The following is a 25,842-nucleotide window of genomic DNA, read 5'->3' on the forward strand; positions in this document are numbered from 1 at the left end:
ATCTAACGACAAAACTCCAGCCGCAGGAAAAAAGTCAGTAGTTAAGAGCTTTCTGGGCTAACGCCGGTTTATAAAGCTCTTAACTACTGTGCTCTAAAGTACACTAACACCCATAAACTACCTATGTACCCCTAAACCGAGGTCCCCCCACATAGCCGCCACTCTAATAAAAAAATTTAACCCCTAATCTGCCGACCGCAAAGCGCCGCCAGCTAAGTTATCCCTATGTACCCCTAATCTGCTGCCCCTAACACCGCCGACCCCTGTATTATATTTATTAACCCCTAACCTGCCCCCCACAACGTCGTCGCCAGCTACCTACAATAATTAACCCCTAATCTGCCGACCGCAAAGCGCCGCCACCTACATTATAGCTATGTACCCCTAATCTGCTTCCCCTAACACCGCCGACCCCTATATTATATGTATTAACCCCTAATCTGCCCCCCACAACGTTGCCTCCACCTGCCTACACTTATTAACCCCTAATCTGCCGAGCGGACCGCACCGCTACTATAATAAAGTTATTAACCCCTAATCCGCCTCACTAACCCTATAATAAATAGTATTAACCCCTAATCTGCCCTCCCTAACATCGCCGACACCTAACTTCAATTATTAACCCCTAATCTGCCGACCGGAGCTCACCGCTATTCTAATAAATGGATTAACCCCTAAAGCTAAGTCTAACCCTAACACTAACACCCCCCTAAGTTAAATATAATTTTAATCTAACGAAATTAATTAACTCTTATTAAATAAATTATTCCTATTTAAAGCTAAATTCTTACCTGTAAAATAAATCCTAATATAGCTACAATATAAATTATAATTACATTGTAGCTATTTTAGGATTAATATTTATTTTACAGGCAACTTTGTAATTATTTTAACCAGGTACAATAGCTATTAAATAGTTAAGAACTATTTAATAGCTACCTAGTTAAAATAATTACAAAATTACCTGTAAAATAAATCCTAACCTAAGTTACAATTAAACCTAACACTATACTATCATTAAATTAATTAAATAAAATATCTACAATTACCTACAATTAAACCTAACACTACACTATCAATACATTAATTAAATACAATATCTACAAATAACTACAATGAAATAAACTAACTAAAGTACAAAAAATAAAAAAGAACTAAGTTACAAAAAATAAAAAAATATTTACAAACATAAGAAAAATATTACAACAATTTTAAACTAATTACACCTACTCTAAGCCCCCTAATAAAATAACAAAGACCCCCACAATAACAAAATGCCCTACCCTATTCTAAATTACTAAAGTACAAAGCTCTTTTACCTTACCAGCCCTGAACAGGGCCCTTTGCGGGGCATGCCCCAAGAAGTTCAGCTCTTTTGCCTGTAAAAAAAACATACAATACCCCCCCAACATTACAACCCACCACCCACATACCCCTAATCTAACCCAAACCCCCCTTAAATAAACCTAACACTAAGCCCCTGAAGATCATCCTACCTTGTCTTCACCTCACCAGGTATCACCGATCCGTCCTGGCTCCAAAATCTTCATCCAACCCAAGCGGGGGCTGGCGATCCATCATCCGGTGGCTGAAGAGGTCCAGAAGAGGCTCCAAAGTCTTCATCCTATCCGGGAAGAAGAGTAGATCCGGACCGGCAACCATCATCTTCCAAGCGGCATCTTCTATCTTCATCCGATGAGGACCGGCTCCATCCTGAAGACCTCCGACGCGGACCCATCTTCATCTGGCGACGTCCATCTGAAGAATGAAGGTTCCTTTAAGGGACGTCATCCAAGATGGCGTCCCTCGAATTCCGATTGGCTGATAGGATTCTATCAGCCAATCGGAATTAAGGTAGGAATATTCTGATTGGCTGATGGAATCAGCCAATCAGAATCAAGTTCAATCCGATTGGCTGATCCAATCAGCCAATCAGATTGAGCTCGCATTCTATTGGCTGATCGGAGCCTTTTTGGAGCCTAACGCAGCCTTTATGTGGACTCTCAATACCAGAGTTATTTTTATGGTGCGGCCAGAAAAAAGCCGGCGTTAGATTTTCGGGTTGTTACCGACAAAACTCCAAATCTAGCCGATTAAGGCCTCGCTTCCATTGAGTCGTTAAAAATGGAGCCGTAAGCTACCGAAGCGGACGACAGCTAAAAGTAATTTACGGCTCCATTTTAGTACCAGGTTTCCATTGAAAAGATTAGCGTGTTGCGCGCAGTCGCTCTTTTCGGCCGTACGTAAGTTTGCGTTGCCAACCGATGTCGGATTTGTCGAAAAGCGCGCCATAACAAGTGCATTGCCATGGTAACCCGACCTCTGTCTATAAGAATAACGGTTTGCGCCTGCGCTCTTTACCTGTGATCGCCTCTAGAGAGAAAGACACGGGAGCTAGTTGCGTTGGTAGGAGTTTTGGGTTTTTGAGAGTTGTTTGAGAGTTAGTGGAGAGTTTGATATTTGATTTTCATATATTCTTATTGTAGGCCTCATATAATATTAGGAACACACACACACACATCCATACATTAGTTAATTAACACACATTAGTTTATACACACAAATACACACACACACACATACACACTTTTATTTGATACAAACACATTCACATTTTTTTTTTCATTAACCCCCATATCCCCATCTTCCTTTATTACTCCTTTCATTAATCCCCTTATTCCACTTCCCATCCCCCCTTTGACTACCCTTCCCTTCCTCACTATATAACTTGTTTTTTTATATATACATTTTGCCCATCCTATTTTTTTTTTTTTAACATCCCATATTTTTTGTTTCATTTGACTATATAGCTCACCCCTTTCTTAATTTGCATCCCTTATTATTTTTCTATAATTTTGTTCTAATCCTCCTTAGTTTTTCCTTTTTCATTTACATCCCTTTGTTTATTTTCACCCCCACATTTTATTTTTATTTTGAGGGATATAGAATAGAGATAGTTAGGGTCTAGATAGGTTAGGTAGTTAGTTTTGGGGCTATTTAATTTAGGGTTTAGTTAGGTGAATTAGTGTAGTTAGGTAAGCTAGGGACTTTAGTGTTAGGTTAGAGTTAGGGAGGAAGGAGAAAGGGATGGATAGGCCTAGTGGAGTTGGGAAGGGGGGTGGCTAGGGGGAGGGCAGTGGTGAGGGTGGATAGAGGGAGGGGGAGGGGGGAAGTAGGGAGTAGTATGGGCAGGAATAGGGGCCGAGGTTTGGGTGGAGGATTTGTCCTTCCTCAAACCCTGGCAGAGGAGGGAAGGAGAGAGGGTGGAAGAGGAATGGAGGTGGGAGGAGTGAGGAGGAGTCAGCCTCAGCTAGGCACAAAAAGAAAAGGGAAAGTGGGGCAGACTGTGGCAACTGGGGGTGGGGCTGGTGGTAGCCTGTCACAGCCTGCAGGGACAGAGGAGGTAGAGAGGGCTGGTCCCCAGTCACAGGAGGGAGAGTCTGTGTCTGCTGGCCCTTCAGGTGTGAAGGGCAGGCTAAGAGAGGAGAGGTACTCTGAGGAGGAGAAGGAGGCTCTTGTTGAGGCATACTTGGAGAGGGCAGCTCAGCTGGAGAACCCTAACCTGAGGCCGGCTGTCCGGAATAAGCTGTGGGAGGAGATTCGAGTGGCAGTCAGCTGCTTAGGACGTAATCGTTCTACTGCCAGCATTAAACACCGCTATCATGACTGCAGGAGGGAAACCAAAGCTAAGCTGGCACAGCAGGCCAAATATGCACGTGGGACAGGTGGTGGTCCTAGCAAGAGAATACACCTAAGGTCATGGGAGGAGATGCTGTCCAATGTCATCTCGGATGAATCTGTTTACGGATGTAAGGGGACAATGGACACCTCTGTGCCACCTGAAGAGGTGTATGAAGGTGAATATTCAATATTAAATATAACCATATATGTGATGTATATATGTTGTATATCATAAATACCCATCTGTGTTTAGCTATGAATCTAAATTTACATAGTTGTATTTAATATGTTCAGCAAGCACTCTGTATTGTATATCTGCTCCGACAAGCAAGAATATTGATAATATAATATCCAAGAATATTAAGCATTTCATATAAATCATGTGTCATTGTCCTTAAAGGGACACTGTACCCAAAAATTTTATTTTGTGATTCAGATACAGCATGCAATTTTAAGCAACTTTCTAATTTACTCCTATTATGAATTTCTCTTCATTCTCTTGCTATCTTTATATGAAAAATAAGACATGTAAGCTTTTTTTTCTAGGTTCAGAACTCTGGACAGCAGTTTTTGATTGGTGGATGCATTTATCCACCAATCAGCAAGGACAACCTAGGTTGTTCACCAAAAATGGGCCACCATCTAAACTTACATTCTTGCATTTCAAATAAAGATACCAAGAGAATAAAGAACATTTGAAAATAGGAGTAAATCCGAAAGTTGAATAAAATTGCATGCTCTATCTGAAGCACAAAAGAAAATATTTGGGTACAGTGTCCCTTTAACAATGTTCCTTTAAGACACAGTCTATAAAGATTCCTCAGTTATGGTCATATATGCTTTGATTTTGTGTGTGTGTATGTGTGTGTATGTGTATGTGTGTGTGTGTATGTGTGTGTATGTGTGTGTGTGTGTGTGTGTGTATGTGTGTGTGTATGTGTGTATGTGTGTGTGTATGTGTATGTGTGTGTGTATGTGTGTATGTGTATGTGTGTGTGTATGTGTGTATGTGTATGTGTGTGTGTGTATGTGTGTGTGTGTGTGTACATATATACACATAAATATGGAATATAATAGTCTGTGTTGTTATGCTACAAAGTAATATATTCTATTAGATAGATAATGTAAACATACCGTATATTTATTTGTAGGTTCCGAACAGGAGGAGTATGAAGCTGCACCAACACCACAGCAGGATGTTCCTACATTCACTGAGGAGGATGAGGATATCTATGGTGACACTACCTCCTATATCAGCCTCTTAGAAGATGATATGCAGCAGCCTAGGGCATATGAGGTGGAGGATGTATCATGCCCTTCTCCATCTACTTCGGAGACAACATTTCATGTTTTGGGTTCTGAACCCCAGCAGACTCATCCTCCTCAACAATGGCAGTTCATGCATACTTCGCAGCAACAAATGGCACAGCCCCCACAGCTGCACCCACCGCAGCAGATGATGCACCCCCCACAACATCCTCCTCAGCAGCAGATGATGCACCCCCCACAACATCCTCCTCAGCAGCAGATGATGCACCCACCACAACATCCTCCTCAGCAACAGATGATGCACCCACCACGACATCATTATCCTCAGCAGCAGATGATGCACCCACCACAGCAGCATACAGATCTGCATCATCTGTACTATATGCCTCCCACTCCTATGGCACAACAGGAATCCACACCACCACCCACTGCACCCACCAATGTATTGCCAACAGTGCCATCACAGACAACCTCACAGTCACCAATACGGAGAGACAGCCCTGGAACCAGCCAATTATTAGTTCCTGAGACACCAAATGTACAACAGGGTCCGGCACAGTCCCAGCAGGATGATCTACTGAGGCTCATACATAGAGAGCTTAGGCTGTCCAGGCTCCAGCAGCAGCAGGATTTGAGAAGGATACAGAGCCAAATGGACATCCATAATGCCTCACTCGTCCGCCTGGCAGAGGCAGTGGAGAGGCTCGCGGATAGGCCCCAAACTCCATCCTCCCTTGCATCCTCTGTCATCTCCCTGCAGGACCCTGAATCGCGGTTATTAGCCTCACATTCAGCTGGTGGGCGTCGCACAAGACGCCACACTGCCCCCCTAAGTACCTCTCCTCCAAAGGCAAAATCCCGCCGCAAGAATTAATTAATATTCTTTTTTTTCAACCCAAGATATATCATATCTAATTTTTGCACTAAAGCACTTTTTTAAGTGCGATTTTCATCTCATAAATATGCATCCATTTTTCTAATCCAAATTTGAACATATATCTTAATATTATTCTAATAGCTGTTTATCTGCTAAAAATGAACAGCTTTATTCATTTTTATTTCACATGATGTCAATTAATATGCAGGTGTACATTGTTGATAAATTTATGTGTCCTTTTATTGAGGATATCATATTATGCCGTTTAAGAATACTTGGGGATACGTGTCTGAAATTTATACAGTATATGCTATCTAACATAAGTCAACGTGACATGTGTAATTGTTATGATTTATATTCCACAAGCATATGTTGTTTGCTCCTTCAGATGAAGCTAATAAGGGTTATACAGTTATAGAAGAGTTGAAAAGTAAATACTCCTTCCTGTTGATATGGCCAAATACCTTGCATTCATTCTTATAGTCCTATGTGGAATGTAATATCTGAAATATATACCTATCATGACTAATACCTATCATGACTAATGCACTCCTTTTTGTCAAGATTATTATTCAATATTTAGAATAATTAGATAAATGTATCTTTAGGATATTTAAGCACTGATGTATATACAACATATATGTGATTGCCATGATATAGAGGTGATTAATACATTTTAATTGACATCATATGAACAGACACAGACTCTCCCTGGGACCAATGCACAATGCACTTTTAAAATGTTTCAATAACTCCATGTTAAAGACAATACTTCATATCTCTTGAAGTATGTAATATTAAGCACTTATGTATTTTGGTTAATAGTCTAAATATTGCAAATGTATTATCTGCTTTAGCAGACATGACATTACATATATTATATAAATATTAGTACTATGACACATTATAACTTTAATGTGTCATCGTTTTGTATTGAATAAATATGATTTTCACATTGAAAATTACATTTGAATGAGGGTAAATCTGTAATAATAAAACTCATCTTCATGATAAACAACTTATTTCCTTTGAATTATTTTTCTATATGTATTGAGATTATATATAGCATCCCTGGGCAAAGGTTTCATTTTGAATAGGTAGATATTTTATTTATTTTTATAATATTTTACCAGGAAAGATACATTGAGATTTCTATGGTTTTCAAGTATGTCCTGGGTCCACAAAACATTGCATTGATACAATGGGTACAATAAAATAAAAAAAATAATAATACACCATATATGCACAAAAATTTAACATAGAACCGGTAGGAAATATATAATCAACAATGACAGGTGCATTCTGTTTTGAGATATGTAGAGAGGGATCTCTTAAAGGATATTAGGCATGGGGAAGGTTTGAAAGTGTGCGGGAGGTCGTTCCATAATTGTGGTGCTTGCATATATTTTTATATGCACATACATATTGAAATTTCTATGACAACATGGGTACAAATATTCCTATACATAGGACCAATAAATGTAGCATATATAATGTTATTTGTACATTGAAACACTCATAATTTTTTTGTGATTTGCTATTTCAATGAGAAACAGGCCTCAAAAAGCTCTTTTTTCCTCCTTTACACCTAGTTGAGCTGGGGGTAATATTTCTCAATGTATCGACAGCCTCCGACAGTGTATTAACGGTTAGCGCTTTCAATGGAAACCTGGTATAATTTATCGATTAACAGCTTCTATTACTTTCTATGGGACGCGAAAATCTTTTCGGCAGCCGAAGTCCGGCAGCCGATATTGAGGTATAACGCGCCATTGGAAACAGTCGTTAAACGCTATTGCTTTCGACAGCATATTTAACGGTTTGCGAGTGCACGCAAACTGAATTACGACTCAATGGAAGCGAGGCCTAAGTTCCCTAAATAAAACCCCCAGTTATTCATCTATGCAGCAACCATTTAACCATACTGAGGGGCCCATGCACCTCCCATCACATTTTTTGACAGGTGCCCAAATTGACTTCCCTAAGCATCTCATTGCGCATGTGAAAAGTTCAGGTGCACTCGTAAGGGTCGCTGGTCTTAATTTCCACACATGCCCTGTAGTTCCAACCTGCACCCAAATCCAGCAGCCAATTACCATCACCACAAAAAGAGGGGAGACTATTTTGCCTCCAACCCATTCAAGTTACCTTTAACTTACCACTTTCTTAGGTGCATCCCGGATATTCTCTAGGAGAATGTCTCTGCACACGTATGACAGGTGCACTCCATCAGGCCTGTATAATTCTTCTGCCCTTATCCTATCATGCTTCACCACTTTGTGTGTAGATGATCTGAGCCACTGTACTATTTATCCTCTTCCTAGCTCTGTACCCGCCTCTCTGTGAGTCTACTTCCCTCTAATTAGGAAGACCATATTGCCGCTTTAAAAAGGGACACAAATGAAAAATACATGTGTCATGGTTGTTTTCAGGGCTGTTTAAAGAAATGTTTTGTATAAGAACCCTGACATATGTATTTTTCATATGTGTCCCTTCTTAAAGCGGCAATATGGATAGCCTACCTCTAATGTAACCTGGAAATTATAGGTGACCACACTAACTACCCTGGGATCTTTACAATGCGCAATGAGCCACTGGATGTTAGATTTGATTGCTGCTTTAAATGCCATGTTTTGCCAATTACCTATATCATTACTTCCTAGGTGAATGACCATTATATCAGGGGATCCCCATCTTGAATTCTAGGGTATTGCAAAAAATATTCTTGTCCCAACCCAGCTTTGACCCTCATAGGTATTAATATGCAAGGATAGAAAATAAATACAGACTAAGAATGGGTTGTAAAGGCCGCAGCTACACATTTATTACAAATAAATATAAACATAAACATAAACCATAAATATTTAACCCAATATTTAACCAAATATTTAACCAAATAACACCAAAACCCCAGAAACCCTCAGGAGGTGCTTGCCTCATCTAAGTCACCAGACTTTTGTCCACATTCCATCCAGCTTGCCTCCCCTGAACACCCAGGGGGTACACCTGATTAAACCATCCACTTAATCCACCAAGCAAGTACCCCCCGCCAAACAAGCTGCAACATAACTAAAATTAGGGAGGGAGAAACCACTTCTCCTACGCTGCTTCAAAAAAGAGGCCCCACTTCCTGCTGGCCCTCTCCTAAGAAGGTAACGCCCCACCCCTTTTACCAGATCCCACCCCTTACTCATATTTGCCTGAGGGTCAAAAGCCCTCCCCTTCTACTGCTTTTGCTCCGGGCTCCCTATCTATTACCATTTGTAATACAGGTACATATTCCCAAATCAGGAATTCCAAACTTATTCTAAAATCAAGACTTTTTCACTAAATAAAATTACCAAAAAATACTATTTTCCTGTCTGTAAGTCCCAAAAAGTATTAAGAAATGATATAAAACTACCTTTAGTTACACGTATAAGCTGTATTATGACATGTAAATATTGCTTAAATGACATAAGATATTGTTGTTTACACTTGGTTCCATCCCCTCTGCAAACTGTCCCATTTACAGATGCAACTCGTTTTGCAAAATCTAAACTATTCCGATATCCAAACCTTTTCCACTCCAAGCAATATGGATAAAACATTGGAAGACCTTTACTTGCGTTTAAAGAATTGGCCCTGCATGCAATCTTTTTAAAATATTTTCTGACACATCTGTTACTGTAATATGTTACTGACCTACTCAGATTTACCCATGTCACTTTACCTTCTTGTTCTGTTTTATATTTTTTTAGAAAAATCCCAATATGTTTCTGTAAATGTATATCTATGATATTAACACACCTCCTTCCTTAACCTTTTTTGAATTTGGACCTATTTTGTTAACCCTGAATGCCCCTGCAAATGCTACCAAAAAGAGTGTTCTAAATAGCCTAACTTCAAATGTATAAAAAGTTAAACCTAAATGGTGACATTTGCAACACAAGGTAAAGAAACATTGGCTAACATATATACATACTAATGCAAAACACAGACTGATGCAAAACACAGACTATATGAGAAGTGGTCCAGGAGTGATACAAATAATAATTAATATATTATTCATAAAATGTTTATTTTATTATTGTATAGCTTTTAACGTTTGTTTTTAATATATTTGAATATACTGATCCTGAATGATATACTCTCTTTTCTGATTTATGCAATGGGCTTAATATATGAGAATGGTCTACGTGTCAGGTTTTAAAAAAATATTTTTATCCTTTAAAACTGGGAGTTCGATTCCGTGATGGAATTATTTTTGCTATTTTTGTAATATTACATTAACCTGTATTTTGAGCTATTGTGTATAAATAATATATTTATTTTATTTTTATCACTTCCGGACCACTTCTCATATAGGGGCCGAATTATCAAGCTCGCCGGACACAGCAGTTATGAAGTAGCAGTCTAAAGACTGCTGCTCCATAACTTGTCCGCCTGCTCTGAGGCTGCGGACATCAATCCGTCCGATCCTATACGATCAGGCTGATTGACACCCACTGCTAGCGGGCAATTGGCTGAGAATCTGCGGGGGGCATTGCACAAGCAGTTCACAAGAACTGCTTGTGCAATGATAAATGCCGACAGCAGTGGACATGATATGCTACATCGTATCATGTCCACTCGTGTTTTTATAAATCGGCCCCTCAGTCTGTGTTTTGCATTAGTATGTATATATGTTAGCCCATGTTTCTTTACCTTGTTTTGTGAATTTCCCAGTTTTGGTTTAACTTGTATTCCGTAACTTGAGACTCTCAGATACAATTTCATAAAGACTCATGTTACAAAATAAAACAGTAAAGTGGTAGGATTATCAGCACCCAATGAATGAACAATTTGTGAAATAAAATGATACCAATGGTGCACGGACGTCATCCTTGAAAAAGCCGGAGGTGTCCAGTGAAACGTTCTTCGGAGACGATTGGATGATTGGACTCATAAGTCACTAGGAGGGTTGGGACTCAGTTGAACACAGAATCGCTTTCGGATAATACTTGTCTGTTAGGCATTTTCGCTGTTCAGCATAGTTTGTTCCTAGTAGAAGTCTCATTGACCTGAGTGATTTTTATTGTATTAATAAATACTTTTATTTTACTACTTGAGTCCTTCCGGTCCTCTGTTTGCTTTACAAGCAGATATTACATGGGCTTTCTATACTAAGAGTTAAACATAGAAACATAGAAACATAGATATTGACAACAGATAAGAGCCATAGGCCCAGCAAGTCTGCCCGATACTACCTAACAGTATAAACTTATCTACTTTGTAGGATAGCCTTATGCTTGTCCCATGCATTTTTAAAGTCCCCCACAGTGTTTGTCGTTACTACCTCTTGAGGAAGTTTATTCCATAAATCAATCACTCTTTCTGTAAAGTAGTGATTCCTCAAATTACTCCTGAATCTACTACCCTTTAGCTTGAGCTCATGACCCCTTGTTCTTGAATTTTCCATTTTATGTAAAATACCCACAGCCTCAGTTTTACTAAGCCCTTTAACGTACTTGAAAGTTGCTATCATATCACCTCTTTCCCTTCTCTCCTCTAAGCTATACATATTTAGGTCATTGAGCCTATCCTGGTAAGTTTTATTTTTTAGACCATGTACCATTTTTGTAGCCCTCCTTTGCACAGATTCAAGTTTGTTAATATCCTTCTGAAGATTTGGCCTCCAGAACTGCACACAATACTCAAGATGAGGCCTAACTAATGATCTATAAAGTGGCATAAGAACCTTACTATTTCTGCTGCAAATACCTCTACCAATACATCCAAGCATTCTGCTAGCCTTACTCGCTGCATTACTACATTGTTTACTAAGTTTTAAATCATCTGGAATAATAATTCCCAAGTCCTGTTCCTCATCTGTAACAGTCAGTAAAGTGTCATTGAGTCTGTAATTAACATTTGGATTTTTCTTCCCTAGATGCATTATTTTACACTTTGCTGTGTGAACTCCATTTACTCCATGGAGTTCATTTAGCAGCCCCCTCTGCTGAATGAACTCCATTTACTAAAACACTTTGTTTTCTGTCCTTAAGCCAGCATTCCACCCAGTTCACAATTTTTTTAATCTAGACCAAGGAGATACAGTTTGTGAATTAGTTTATTGTGTGGGACGGTGTCAAATGCTTTGCTGAAATCTAGATATGCTACATCAACTGCTCCACCCTTGTCTAATAATTTTGTTACATAATCAAAGAAGTCAATTAGATTAGTCTGACATGATCTCCCTGAAGTAAAACAATGCTGATTTTTGTCCTCTAAATTGTTTGTCTTTATGTAAGTCATAATTCTTTCTTTTAAGAGGCTTTCCATTAATTTTCCTACTACTGAAGTTAAACTAACTGGCCTGTAGTTACCAGATTCTTCTCTACTGCCCTTTTTATGAAGAGGTATTACATTTGCTATTCTCCAATCATCTGGGACAGCTCCTGTTAATAGTGACTGATTAAACAGATCAGTTAATGGGACAGTAAGCACTGATCAAAGTTCTTTTAAAACCTTTGGATGAATATTATCAGGACCCACTGCCTTTTTAACATTTATTTTTTATAATGCTAACAAAACCTCATCCTCTGTAAAAAGATTACTGTTAAGCTTGTTTCTATTTTCATAGCATCCCTTAATGTAGACATTCTATCTTCACAATCTTTTGTGAAAACAGAACAGAAGTAATCATTGAGACAGTCTGCAATCTGCTTGTCTCCTTCTATTATTCTACCATCAACTGATTTCAATTTTACTATTCCTACCTTATTTTTTCTTCTTTCAATGATATATCTAAAGAATGTTTTGTCCCCATGTTTTACTGACTGTGCTATCTTCTCTTCTGCATGAGCTTTAACCTTCCTAATTAACTGCTTAGTCTTTTTTTGTTGGAGTCTCCATATTTTCATATCATCATCTGCTTGTGTGTGTCTGTAATTTTTATAAGCTATCTTTTTTGTCTTTACAGCATGTGCTACTTCTTTGGAAAACCAAATTGGTTTCCGCTTTTCTTTACTTTTACAGACATGTCTAATACAGTTTGCGGTTGCATCTAAAATGGCACCTTTCACAAATTCCCACTGTTCTTGAACCCCTGTAATAAGAGTTTTCCCTTTTAAATATTTTTTAGGTATTCTCCCATAAATGAAAAATCTGCCTTCCTAAAGTCTAAAACTTTTGTTTTAGTCTGGGTGGACAGTTCCTGCATATGAATACTAAACCAAACAGATTGATGATCACTGGATCCTAAGTTCTCACCTACAGACACATCTGAAACTGTATCACTGTTTGTAAGTATTAGATCTAATATAGCTTCCTTACGAGTTGGTTCCTTGACTAATTGCTCAAGTGATTCCCTAGCAGAGATTCAAGAATATACCTGCTTCTAGCTGATCTAGCAGAAGGAATCTTCCAGTCTATATCTGGCAAATTAAAATCCCCCAGTACTATAACCTTACCCTTCATGGTCATTTTGGTTATTTCTTCTAATAACAGATTGTCCAGTTTTTCATCCTGCAATGGAGGCCTATATACAACCCCTATTCTAAACACATTTTTATCTCCAATTTCCAGAGTCACCCAAATACTTTCCACCTCATCATTTGTTCCTACAATTTCAGTAACCTTTATATTTTCATTTACATACAGAGCAACTCCTCCACCTTTCCTTCCTACTCTGTTCTTTTTAAATAACCTGTATCCAGGTATGACTATGTCCCAGTCATGCAAATCATTGTACCATGTTTCTGTTATAGCTACTAAATCCAAGTTGTCCCTAGTCATTATTGGACTGAGTTCAGGTAATTTATTTCCTAAGCTGCGAGCATTTGTGCTCATGTCACGAAGAATTTTTCTACTAGAATTTCTAGAATTTTTACTTGGACTAACAGTTTTGGCATGCTGTGGGGGGCAGGTGGATATATTCATGCTACCCCCCTTTACTAGTTTAAATGATTTCTAATAAAGCATTTGAACTCCTCTCCCAGATACTCGGTTCCTTTAACATCCAAATGCAAGCCATCTCTCCTAAATAACCTAGTATCTTTCCAAACAGAGCTATAATGGCCAATAAAACCAAATCCTCGTTCCCTGCACCACTTATCTAACCAAGAATTAAATGTTGTTATCCGCTCCATCTTTCCTGCTTCCTGACCATACACTGGTAAAATAGCAGAAAATGATAGAGTTGATGCCACATTCTCTAAATGATTACCTAGGTCACAAAACTCTTTCTGAACAGCAGCAACATGATTACTAGCCAGATCATTAGTTCCTAAATGAACAATCACATCTAACCCACTTCCCTTTCCTGCTGCCTTAACAATTCTCAAAATACGATTCTTATCCCTGTGAGCAGTAGCTCCTGGAAGACATCTAACCTCCCTTGCTTCTCCTTTACTTTCACCTAAATACACATTCCTCAAAATAGAGTAACCCACTAACAGTCTTTTCCTCAAAAACACATCTGCAGTTCTTTCCTTTGTTATGTTACCTGGAGAATCAGGTACCAATAGATTTAAATTACCTGTTACAGTTAAGTCATAGCTCTTTTATGTGTGAGTACGATTTCATACATTACTCTGATTGGATACCACACAGAACTTCACTATAGTGTCTTTTCGCTATTTCCTTTCAAGGACATTACCAGTGAAGACCCCAGAACTGTATATCCTACATATGAGCATATGAGTAACACATTTTTATTCACTTTTTACCGTTGTGTATTACTACAGGGTTTTGATAATTTTTTTCTTTTGTATAACTTCAAATGTATGTTTGCATACTGCCTCCAATTTGTAACATATGTCCCCTAACCTATCTGCGGTGATTGGCTGTTTTATGGCTTTTGTACCCTTGCTACTTCAAGACCAACCTTTAAAGCTTAACTAACTATAAAATGCTTTACTAAATCCCTTAGTCCATAACGCTGATTGAAAAATACCATGGTCGCTATCTTTGAGTTCACCAACCCCTTGGTGTTGTTTCTATGTTTGAAATAAGCAAGGTATTTGCATAATAGTCTTACGGGTTCTATTTTTGAAGTTGCAATAGCAGCTTCAGAGCCCTGTCAGCTGCAGCCTTGCACAAGCAAGCCTGCAGCCGAGAGTTAAGAAGCAGCAGTCATCAGAACTCTGCTTCTTAACACATTACGCCAACTATTGTGTGGCGTATATCAATCCCCCCCAGACTTTTCAGACACTGGAGATTGACAGCTGCATTGCACACTTCCCATAGTGCACAATGATAAATGAGGAAAGCATATTGCTGCCCACTAAACGCGAAGTCGGGCGGACAGGGATGAAGATGCATGCTCCTGTTCACCCACTTGTTGTTAAATCTGAGCATTAACAGTTCCACTTTGTACATATGTAGATTTAATTGTACAAATTGAGACCATTATCCCCAGTACCTTTTTTTTTTTTAAATTTCTTTATTAACAATTTATCATATTACAAATATTTCAAATATTTCATAGACATATTTTTATCAAATAATACAACCAATAAGATTTCTTAAGTGTGTAGTGCCTAAATAAGACCAAGCTTTCATTCTCTCTGTTTCCTTATAGATCGGAAGATATTTATCTAATGTGCTCTAAATTAATAAATGCTCTCCTTCCCATCTCAAAAAAATATATATATCATATTACTCCCTCCCTCCTCCACTCCTGAAATTATTGTTGAATGTTGGCAATTTGTTCTATACGGGTTTTAAATCCCTCCCCTTGATAGCATAAAAAATCCTTCCAGATCCTACCAAGAAAATCCCCCCTTCTTCCTCCTAATTTATAATCATAGGCGGCTATAATTGCAAAGTTTGTTCAAAGATTTTTTGCTTGTGAAATTGACAGGATTTTATTATTAATACCATTTGCAAAAATTAATTTCCTAAGGATTATGATCACTAATTGAACAAATTTACCTTTCTTTTCCCAGGAATCGTTACTAACCAAAAGAAGAACAGCTTCCTTGGTCAAACAAATCTTCCTTTATGTTATTAGAGATAGAAGATGACTCATTTTGGACCAGAATTGTTTTAGCTTTGTACAATCCTATAATAGATGCCCTAAATCTGGGTTTGCATATAGGCATTTTGGGCATATATTTCTAACTTCCTTTTTCCATTTAGCAACCCTGCATGGTGTAATATAATCCCTATGGAGTAGTCTAAATTGAGTTTATTTTACGTATGTAGAGGTATATATTGTTTGAGTTTTATTAAGGTTTTGGAAAAGAGATTTATTCAAGTCGGGATATCTAATAGATTTATCCATGTATTCCTTAATTCTTTTAATAGTCTTTCCTCATCTACTGTTCTAAGGATTTTTTTATATTGAGTATAAAGACCACTTTCCAGAATTGATGGCTTCTAATAATGGATGTCTATGCCATATCCAAGGATAGCAGGAAGGTCTCAGACAGGGAGGAGCATCCTCCATTGTATTGACAAATTGTATGTAAGATTTTTCTCACGTTCACTTCTGACATTCTATCACTCACAAAACCAACCTGATCCGGGTGTATGATCTTGGATAATATACTTTTCATTCTTTCTGCCATAATTGTTGTTAAAATCTTATAGTCCAGATAGAGATAGGCTATACGATGTTACTTCTAAGGGATCTTTTTTCTGTTTAGGGATCAAAATAATATTAGCTCTTTTAAATTCATCTGTTATTTTAACATTATCCTCAAAATAATATTTATAAAGATCTTTCAATACCAGGACAAATGTAGAAGACAAAGTTAAGTACAATTCCATTGGTAAATTATGAGGTCTAGGGGTGTTTCCTCTTGCCATTGAAGCTATTATTTTATGGATTTCTTGTTCTTCTATATGATGATTTAGAATGTCAATATCCAACTTAATACTTTCTAAAAATGTATTAATATTTTCCTTAATAGGGTTTTGAGATAAATAAAGATTAGTATAGTACTTTTGAAATAGTAGAGATATACAGTATGTTTATGATCTGTATACTCTGTTTCCTTACTTCAGCAGCTATAGTTTTTCTCTTGGTCCGCCTTTTAACAAACTCGGGCAGCAACTTACCGGTCTTATTGCCAAATCTCGCAAACTGGGCTGCATTTTTAAATAAGGCATCCTGTGCTTCCTCCAATAGGAATAATTTAAATACAATACGGGATGGGGGAAAGCAGAGTGTAAACGAACAGGAGACCTATATGGTATTGCAAATGTTGTAAGATAAATCTTAATATATATAAATCTAGGCTTCCTGCCACAGAGTCAGAGCAAAGGACAGAAGACAACTAACAAAGTAATTGTAGTAGGATATACAATTAAGTATAGATCGAATATGCATGTAAAATAATAACTCTGCTAGGTTGGAGTAGTTAATTAAGCAATATAAAATAATAAATCAATTTCATTCACACTGTAATCTTTATTAGAAAAATGTCAAAGAAAAGAAAAAATTACAAACATACAACTAGCTTAAGCTTAAATTAAAAACACTTAACCAAAGTGAATTATAGACCTCCCATATCAGTTATTTGAACTTATATAAGGTAGAATTATCATAGCCAGCAGAAAAGAGATAAATATCAACTAAGCCCTTACAATCTGAGGGCTATTGTTAAATTATCATTTTAAGATAACTGCTTGGCTGAAATATCTAAGTAAATAGGTAGGGAATCTCTTTTTACAACATTGGTAAGCAAATTAAAAAAAACGGAGAGACAGAGCTTCTCCAAAAGACCCTAATCTTCCCAACATTTACTTAGAAAGGACTTAAACTTAGGAGAGTTCTGTAAATATATAGGGGGGGAAAAGGAGTTGAATTAACCGCCTAATGGACACCACGGTAGATAACCCCGTAATTCTGACCACAGGGTAGGGCCAAAGCTCTAATAGACGTCAAATGGACAAAAGAGTGGAAGACAATCCACACTCTAACTGCACAATGGGATATACCTGCAAAAAAATGATTTACAATTGACCACAGTGCCAACTAGAACAGAGCTCAGGAGACAATTGGAAGGATACAATGTCCGGCCTCAACCGTTACCGCTATTCTAAACAAATGCGGGGCTATTTTAGCCATATCAAGCCCCACCTTACCAGCAGCTCTCAACAGAACGTGACAAACTGAAAGGATGGCAAAGCTGTGCCATCCTCATGAACAAGAAATTGTGTTGCCCCCCCAGGACGCCATCCCATAAAATTGTGCACCAACATCACCAACTTAGGAATGTACAGCAACACTGTGTGACTGTATACCCTAACATATTGCACCTGAATGCCCTCCTTTACCGATGCTCTTGGAAGAGGAAACCAATTTGCCTATCCTCAGAACCCCAAACTAGGCCCACATGAATGCTGCCTAAACAGAGCAACCTCATAATCTTACATGCAAACATCTGAGCCCGCAAGAGCCCAGAGCAGCCTTGAAATTGTCTCCATAATGTCTGGCCTCTTAAACTCACTCCTTGAAAAGTGTCTGCTATGAAAACAGGAAGCAACAAAATCACGCAACGCAACCAGGCTGCCTACACAAGAAGGATCTGTGCTGCCACCAGATGCCCCATCACCACTGGAGATTGAGCACTGCCAACAACTTTAGAATAGAAGCCACAGCTGCTGCAGCTGTTGGGGGGGAGACCTTGTAATGGATTCCACCTGGACCACTAAGGAGTCATGTAAGACAAGGCCCGAGCCTTGCCCCTGTTTCCTAGCCCCACTTTACCTGCACCGTCAGACACAAGCCCCTGAATAAGAACCCACAACCTTCACCCTAAGGTCCTCTATATCTGCATTGCTCCAAGCCTGCCGAAAATGCACCCGTCATCGTGAGCCTCTGGATAAGTTGGGAAAAGGAGGAGAAGAAGGGGAATCCGGGGCAGTAATACTTATCTTTCTCCTAACAGATCCCCACAAACCTGAAGAAAAAGATTTCTTGCAGAACCATTTAGAGGGGATTGACGAATGCCTGGACCCCTTGATAACTTTACCAGTGTGAATCCGGCAGGAGAAAGAGGGCCTGATGACGCTGTCAACTCCTTATAAAGGTAAGCCTACCCTAGTGTAATGCTGCTGCGGTCACTCTTTCTACTATTTCATTCCCTACCCATCCTTTACCATTAGGGTGCTACAAGCCCTTTATAGGGCTCTCCACTATAAGAGCTAGCTAGCATAAATAACTATAAAAGAAGAATGGACAACAACTGTGTCTAGAGCTATTACTATTAATTAGAATCATTGTGTCTACAAAAATGGATTCTTTCGAAACATAGCAGTAATGGCACTAACATCAGAGTCTTTATTTTAAAATGACCATATATCCCCTATAGAATTGTACTTATGAACAGTATGTAGTGAAGGGCTGCCATGGAGCAAAATATTTGACTAAGCAGAAAAAAAGAGCAAAGAGAGCAATAGAGAATGAGAAACAGAAAAACAGGTCCCAGCAGATAGTGCCCCTTCACTAACTTTTTGCTTTCATGAGTCAGATAGAACATTCCATTTCAAACAACTTTCCAATTTACTTCTGTTATCTCATTTTCTTTGTTTTCTTTTTATCCTTTGTTGCAAAGCAGGAAGGTAAGCTCAGGAGTGTGCACGTGTCTGCAGCACTATATGGCAGCACTTTTACAACAATGTTATACATTAGTAAGAGCACTGGATGGCAGCACTATTTCCGGTCATGTAGTGCTGCAGAAATGTGCACGCTACCTATCTAGGCATCTCTTCAACAAAAAATAACAGGAGAACAAAGCAAATTTGATAATAGAAGTAAATTGGAAACTTTTTTTTAAAATTGTATTCTCTCTCTGACAAATGAAAGAATAAAATATGGGTTTCATGTCCCTTTAATGATCTAGTGCTTTTACTTGTAAACGTTTGTAGATAGGGACATCTTTATAGGGGGACAAGGTTGACGGTGGCTGAAAATTAGGGACATGTGTTCACATGATGAGATGGTGTGATGCTGAGCTACGTATCGCTGTGCAGCTGTCACCTGAAGTGCCCTTTGACAGGTGAAGAGCTTAGTTGTCAGGTGCTCCACTAATCCTCAGGCTTGTGCTGTTTGATTAAAATGGCTTTTTCAATAGGTTGTAAGGCAGTGGGGGTCAACCAGGGATACATAATGACTGTTTCAGAGAAGGCTAACATGGTTTAACCATACTCAAGTATAGAGGTGTCAGACAGCCATGATCCAATCATAATTTCCCATCTAAAGAACATAGTTCTGATAAAGCAGCTGATAACCCTAGAAAACCTTCCCATGTTTGTTTGCGTAGGTTTTCCCATTACTGGACTTCTTCAATTAGCACTACAAGGTTTTATAAATAAAGAGCTAGATTACAGCTAGTACAAAATGCTATTGCCAGGATATTATCAGAGCAACAATATACCTGCTGCATATTACCTCTCCTTTCTGCTCTACAATGACTTAAAGGGACAGTCAACCATAGAATTGTTATTGTTTTAAAAGATAGATAATCCCTTCCCCAGTTTTGCATAACCAACACAGTTATATTAATATACTTTTTACCTCTGTGATTACCTTGTATCTAGGAACCTTCTTCCAGCCCCCTGATCACATGACTGTGACTGTTTATTATCTATTGTCTTGCATTTAGCATTGTTTTGTGCTAGATCTTAAAGGACCAGTCAACACATTAGATTTGCATAATAAACAAATGCAAGATAACAAGACAATGCAATAGCACTTAGTCTGAACTTCAAATGAGTAGTAGATTTTTTTATATAACAGATTTCAGTTATGTATATTTCCACTCCCCTTGTACCATGTGATAGCAATCAGCCAATCACAAATGCATATACGTATAGTCTGTGAATTATTGCACATGCTCAGTAGGATCTGGTGACTCAAAAATTGTAAATATAAAAGACTGGGCACATTGTTTTTAATGGAAGTAAATTGGAAAGTTGTTTAAAATTACATGCTGTATCTGAATCATGAAAATTTAATTTAACCTGAGTGTCCCTTTAAATAACTTTCTGTGCCTGAACACAGTGTTATCTATATAGCCCACGTGTACTTTCTGTCTCTTTGTGTTGAAAAGAGATTTAAAAAGCATGTGATAAGAGGCAGCCCTCAAAGGCTTAGAAATTAGCATATGAGTCTATCTATGTTTAGTTTAAACTAAGAATACCAAGAGAAAAAAGCAAATTTGATGATAAAAGTAAATTGGAAAGTCAATTAAAATTAAAAGTCCTATCTGAATAATGAAAGTTTAATTTATACTTGACTGTCCCTTTAAATTAAAGAGCTGCATGTATTTTAAAGGGATGTAAAACACAAAACAGTACAATGTTTATTAGGCTCCATTTATTTCCCATTACCTGGTTTTGTACAACCAACACAGTTATATTATTACACATCTCTGTGATTATCTTAAATCTAAGCCTCTGCAACTGCCTCTTATCACATTTTTTTGACAGACTTGCATTTTAGCCAATCAATGCTGACTCATGTAACTCCACGGGAGTGAGCACAAATGAACTAGCTCTGTCTAGCTTTGAAAAACTGTCAAAATGCACTGAGATAAGCGGTGGCCTTCAAGGGCTTAGAAATTAGCGTATGAGCCTACCTAGGTTTAGCTTTCAACAAAGAATACCAAGAGAACAAGGCACATTTGATGCTGAATCATGAAAGTTTAATTACTAGATTGTCCCTTTAAAATTGCATGCTCTATCTGAATCATGAAAGAAAACAATTGGGTTTCATTTCCCTTTAAATTACTGCTTTAAATGTCAACTTTTTCACAGTGAGATTCTCATTGCCGGTCAAGCTGTTGCTACAACAGAGCGCATTGATAGAGTGGATATAAAAAATGCTACTGCTGCCACTTCTGTTCCTCTGCTGTAACTCACTGAGAGCTCAATGAGGCTTTTTACTCCACTTTCTGTTACATAGCACTTGACTGTAGCAAAATGGTGACCTGTGAGGCAAATTGAGTATTTTATATATTATTTTACATGTTTATGTCTATTTAAAGCGGCATAAAAAAGATGCGATATTATATACTTTTTATAAATACTGAAGAATATAAAATAAATATGAAATTGTTCCTTCATGTCTATTTTTGTATTTGAAATAACTGTAATTGCTCATTAAAGGGGTATGAAACCATGATTCAGATAGAACATGCAATTTAAAACAACATTCTGATTTACTTCTATTATCATTTTTATCATTCTCTTGGAATCTTTTGCTGAAAAGCAGGGGCGTATTTTTAGGAGGTGGCCCATTTGTGGAGCACTATATGGCAGCAGTTTTGCGAGAATTTTGTCCATTTGCAAGAGCACTAGAAGGCAGCTCTATTTCCTGCCATATAGTGCTCCAAATGCCTACCTAGGTATCTATTCAACACAGAATATCATGGGAACGAAGCAAATTTGATCAAATTAAATTGGAAACGTTTTTTAAATTGTATGCTCTGTTTTTTTTTGTTTCATATCCCTTTAAAACTATCACCTGTTGTTCTCCAGGACATGGTCAAAACAATGGGCTGAGTCTGCAGGTAAAGCAGACTTAATAATGTTATCTATGCTAGATATTAAAATGCTAATTATGGCTTGAGGGTTGAATGCGCAATGTGATGTCACCAGCTACATGCCAATGCTTCAAAAGCAATTACTTGAAAATGGTAATATTAAAAGTTTTCCTTGAACATTTTGCCTCATTAAAAATTTGGTTTTAAAATTCTGAACAAAGAAAATAGCCAGTGGAGCATTTAAAATGGTGCCTCCCCCTAAATTACCTGTTAAGGGTACAACTACAGTAGCATTATTACTGCATGTTTTTTTTACCTGTGCTTACAGTTTTCTTCAAAGCTTTTCTCTTATTTTAACCCTTCAAACGTTCTGGTAAGGGACGTTCTGCATCTTCATACTGGCCGCCACCATCTTGGAATTTAAATATTATTGTGCCATGTGACAGAAGTTGTGCACATTCACATGACAGTGATATTGTTGACTACTTTACAAGTCATATCATGCAAATCACATTAGCTTGCACAAACACAATACAGAGCAGGGGTTGTATATTTGTGCAGTGGATACATCTCTCTATATTATTCCTGAGAACTTTTCATATTTGTTATGTAACTTTTAAAGTATATAAATTGTAACTATTTTGCTCTCTGTTGTGCAAGCTAAACCTTAGTACAAAAAGTCAAAAAGACAGCAGCATCATCTGTGAAAATGCACTGCTTCTGACACAGGGTGCAACAATACCTGTGTACCAAGATGGCGCTTCCAGTATAGAGATGCAAAACTTTACAACCTGGCTTTTTATAATAGGTAAAAATAAGAGAACAGTTATCCTGAGAGATGCAGGTACAGAAGAAGAAGAATAGCATGTTGAGTTGTAACCATGCTACTGTAGTTGTGCACAGAATATCATGGTGAGTTGTAACCAGGCTACTGTAGTTGTGCACAGAATAGCATGGTCAGTTGTAACCAGGCTACTGTAGTTGTGCACAGAATAGCATGGTGAGTTGTAACCAGGCTACTGTAGTTGTGCACAGAATAGCATGGTGAGTTGTAACCAGGCTACTGTAGTTGTGCACAGAATAGCATGGTCAGTTGTAACCAGGCTACTGTAGTTGTGCACAGAATAGCATGGTGAGTTGTAACCAGGCTACTGTAGTTGTGCACAGAATAGCATGGTGAGTTGTAACCAGGCTACTGTAGTTGTGCACAGAATAGCATGGTCAGTTGTAACCAGGCTACTGTAGTTGTGCACAGAATACCATGGTGAGTTGTAACCAGGCTACTGTAGTTGTGCACAGAATATCATGGTGAGTTGTAACCAGGCTACTGTAGTTGTGCACAGAATAGCATGGTCAGTTGTAACCAGGCTACTGTAGTTGTGCACAGAATAGCATGGTGAGTTGTAACCAGGCTACTGTACTTGTGCACAGAATAGCATGGTGAGTTGTAACCAGGCTACTGTAGTGGTGCACAGAGTTGCATGGTGAGTTGTAACCAGGCTACTGTAGATGTGCACAGAATAGCATGGTGAGTTGTAACCAAGCTACTGTAGTTGTGCACAGAATAGCATTGTGAGTTGTAACCGCGCTACTGTAGTTGTGCACAGAATAGCATGGTAAGTTGTAACCACGCTACTGTAGTTGTGCACACACAGAACTGCATGGCGAGTTGTAACCAGGCTACTGTAGTTGTGCACACACAGAATTGCATGGTGAGTTGTAACCAGGCTACTGTAGGTGTGCACAGAATAGCATGGTGAGTTGGAACTAGGCTACTGTAGTTGTGCACAGAATAGCATGGTGAGTTGTAACCAAGCTACTGTAGTTGTGCACAGAATAGCATGGTGAGTTGTAACCAGGCTACTGTAGTTGTGCACAGAATAGCATTGTGAGTTGTAACCACGCTACTGTAATTGTGCACAGAATAGCATGGTAAGTTGTAACCAGGCTACTGTAGTTGTGCACAGAATAGCATGGTCAGTTGTAACCATGCTACTGTAGTTGTGCACAGAATAGGATGGTGAGTTGTAACCAGGCTACTATAGTTTTTGCACACAATAGCATGGTTAGTTGTAACCATGCTACCGTGGTTGGGCACAGTAGTATAGTTCTTTACCGCTTGTTGCTTTGCAGTGTATTGAAACCTTCATTGACTGCCAGAAGTTCTGCCTAATCATTGCGCTAATCTTAACTATAGCTAGGATCTTTTCCAATCACTTAGAAGACTTTGAAGTGTCTTGTGTATTGTGGCTTTCAAATTCAAGATCATTCCAATCTATTATAAAACTCAGTTATTGTGTGGGCTTCCTATAGCTTTGCACTGTATCAAAAGGACATTAAACACTAAATATAATAGACCTAATGATGTACTCAAAGCAATGATTAGTCTCAGAACAATATGAGATTTATTATTTTAAAGATTTTTCCATATTAATTGCATTTGTTATAAAATAATAAATGAATGGCCCTTTAACAAAATGAACAAACAAATGAACGCAAGAAAAAATGGAATTAATTTGTGTATTTAAAACCATTACTCTAAAGTCAGGAGAGCCTTTTATATAACCATGAAAGGCTTAAAAAGCTTTACATTTACACAATTAAGAAAGGCAATAACAATTTAGCAATGTCTTTTTCAGCAGATTCATACTGGTGGTCCTTTTTTGTGCTGTTGATGGCTTGTAGCTGTAGCACTAGCTACTACTTTAGGTTTAATGGATTTTCTTTAACAAGCAAATTCCAAACTGCCCCCTTAACATTTATCGTATGAAAAAAAACAATGTTATGTCTGTATACATATCTAAAAATATATATTAGTTATTTAAATATTCATAAAGTAACATGCCCCACCATGTTGTAACATAGTTTCACCAAGGTTTAAAAGCGTGCTATTTATAAGCACACTTTGTGAGGCACCATCACCTACTTAGCATGTGCACAAATTAGTATTTACATATACTAGTCTGTGGTTGGCTGTTGACTGTCACATGATACAGGGTGGATAACAAATAGGGACAAAATACATTTGTGAGAGAAAAAAATCTACTGCTTATTTAAAATTGAGAGTGATATTGCATTGTCTTTTTACTATGAACTTGTTAATTATGCCGTTTTACTGTACTTAATTGCCAAGCAGCAATAATAATAGACAACAGCATCTTAATCCATCAATACGTTTCAGGAACATTTTCATATGATTTTTTGACTTTATATAATTTGTCAGGCTCAACCACTTGGAAACATTTCTATACTGTTCACATGGCTTTTCTTCCTTGGTAAAATTATTAATGAGTAGGTGTTTTTACAGGCCGAATATATTAATTCTTGCGTATTTATATTATCAGATAAATTTAGGCAAACTGTTACATTAGGAGTCTTGTAATTTTATAGTGAATTAATTGGTAACATTCATGCTTATTATCATTACCTTTAAAAGAGAGCTTAAGTCAAATTTTAAACACACAGTATTAATTTTGCAATAAACTATACTTGCCTTTGTAAAAATGCTTGCAGTTTGTGATAACTCTTGCAATGTGTGTTCATAACTAAGCATAT

The sequence above is a fragment of the Bombina bombina genome, chromosome 3 (assembly GCF_027579735.1).
Source record: "Bombina bombina isolate aBomBom1 chromosome 3, aBomBom1.pri, whole genome shotgun sequence".
Taxonomy (NCBI): Eukaryota; Metazoa; Chordata; class Amphibia; order Anura; family Bombinatoridae; genus Bombina; species Bombina bombina.